We start from the raw sequence: 2,437 nt of genomic DNA, 5'->3' as shown, positions 1-2,437 counted from the left end.
TGTGTTTATCTTATTATATTTTGAATATCCTAAATAAAAATTCTGATTACGCTGCCTAATGTTGGTGACATTGACATGCCTTGCATTGTTTTACAGGCAAGCATAACAGAACCTCCAGCACCTCAGGCTCAACCTCCCAATACTTCCCCTATGGTGAGATACTGAGATGTTACAACGAGGCATCAATAGCAATTTGAATTCTGCTATTTTTTCTTCTTAAGATGCTAATCCTTGTGTCTTTTTAATTGTTTTTTTCTAGTATGGTAGCACTCCTGGTAGCCTCCATCCTCAAGGTATGAGAATTTTGTTATTTGTTTAATAGATTAGTTAAGTTAATTATATATGTTAATAATATAAAATTCTATTCATAATATAATTACTGAATTTAACTTGTGGTAGCAGGCCAATTAGCATTAATTTTTACAGTATTATCAACTAATGTTTATCAAGAGATTTACCAGATATTATCAAATAAACCACTTTACACTATCGATCAGTGTATAGAACTTAAACTCTTATTTTATAAGGTTAAAATTATATTCTATATAGGGGTTAATTGCACAAAAGGCCATCGAAGTTGTTGTCAGGTTGCAGCAAAGTCATCAAACTAAGTTTTGTCATCACTCAACTTTGATCATATATCATAGACTGCAGTATCATTTTACCCAATGTTTGTTTCTTAATGTTTTTTCATGTTTGAGTAGTACATAATTAGAAAATGAAACTTTTGCTCGAAATTGAAATATAAAGTTGATTGGACTTAATTTTTTTTAAACATAAAATAGTTCGTTGTTTTCCACATTCAACACTCCATACTCAAATTATAGTTATTATCTTGCACTCTAATTTTTATGAACTAATAGTTAGAGACGATTGAGGCAATATCTTGACTTTTTGTCATATCTTCTCTCTTTATATATTTGCAGAGTGTGCACCTAGGTGCACATACAGATGCTCAAAGACAGCATTCAAGAAGCCATGTATGTTTTTCTGTGAAAAATGTTGCACAAAATGCCTTTGTGTTCCTCCAGGGACCTATGGAAACAAACAATTTTGCCCTTGCATGCTACAATGAATGGAAGACCAAGAGAGGAGGCCCTAAATGCCCTTAATGCCTAAACCTTTTTTCCCTCCCAATTAAGTTCCTAATTAGTTGTATGCATTCCTTGATTAGTTAAAAAATTATGTGTTGGCCCAACATGATTAAATGGACTAATTTAGTTTTGGACGTTCATTGAGATTGCTCAATAAGATCAATTTTCATTTGGACTGTCCAATATCATGTCTAATTTACGCCATTTTTTTTGCCCGGATTGCCCTTCTTTTGGGGTGGTCTTTAAATTTTGCCCCTCATATTTGTGGTCTTTAAATTATGCCCCTCATATTGCTGGTCTTTAATTTTTGCCCTTCGCATTGCAACTTTGAGCTTTCACGCAGAAATCATGAGGTTCTGAGTTCGAACCCCCGCTCAAGCATAAATTAAAAAAAAAAATTGCAAGGCAAGGTTTGGGTCGCGTGTATGCGGACCATACTCTTGTTAAGGAATTACAAAATTTATGTCGAACCCGGTAAGATATACCGTGCCTTATGACTTGGCATAAGTATCTTAGTCAAGCTCGTGATAATTGATAATTCCTTCACAAGTTTATGCGTGGGGGCATACTTTTAATGGGCAAACTTTTATCTGGGACCAAGATAAACTTGTGAAGGAATTATCAAAGTTATCCGGACCTAAGATACTTATGCCAAGTACGCCCATAAGGCATAAGTATGCGGTCCGGCATAACTTTGGTAATTCCTTCACAAATTTATGCCGGTGGGGGCATACTTTTAATGGGCAAACTTAAAGGAATTATCAAAGTTATGCCGGACCCGGTATACTTATGCCAAGTCTGCCCATAAGGCATAAGTATCACGGTCCGCATAACTTTGTAATTCCTTCACAAGTGTGTATGGGAGCATAGCGAAATTTAAACTTTGTCTTATGAATTTTTTTTTAAAATTTTATCAAGAGTGGGGGTGCGAACCTGGAACCCATAAGTTTTAGCTGAAAGGCAAAATTTAAAAATTTCAAATATGAGAGTTGACAAAATTTAAAAACCTTTAAAGAAGAGCAATTCTGCGAATTGCAAATGTTCCTTTTTAGGCATTATTTATAATTTGTTCCTACTTTTAAAAGTTGAGCAAATATAACCATTGAGAAATTATCCTTCTCGACAATGTTAGATTTGTGTCTAATGTTTGCTCATATGGAGGCGGAGCCAATATTTAAACTTTATAGGTTCTAAATTCTAGGAGGCGACATCAGGCATTAGTAACTGGATTCTAAATTTAGATTTTGTGCATATTTAACGAATTTTTTAGTACAAATACAAGATTTAAAATCGTAAGTCGGCTTCTATCTCCGCTCCGTGCTCATATATCGCTCAATTTTACA

At 34.3% G+C, this 2,437-nt stretch overlaps 1 pseudogene; it reads left to right on the top strand.

Moving 5' to 3' along the window:
* The first annotated feature begins 34 nt into the window (after nucleotides 1-34).
* LOC132045520 (protein GAST1-like) lies at nucleotides 35-1,277 on the top strand (annotated as a pseudogene).
* The last annotated feature ends 1,160 nt before the right edge of the window (nucleotides 1,278-2,437 follow it).

The sequence above is a fragment of the Lycium ferocissimum genome, unplaced genomic scaffold, assembly GCF_029784015.1.
Source record: "Lycium ferocissimum isolate CSIRO_LF1 unplaced genomic scaffold, AGI_CSIRO_Lferr_CH_V1 ctg685___fragment_2___debris, whole genome shotgun sequence".
Lineage (NCBI taxonomy): Eukaryota > Viridiplantae > Streptophyta > Magnoliopsida > Solanales > Solanaceae > Lycium > Lycium ferocissimum.
The sequence above is the reverse complement of the archived record's forward strand: the minus strand, read 5'-3'. Positions and strand labels throughout refer to the sequence as shown.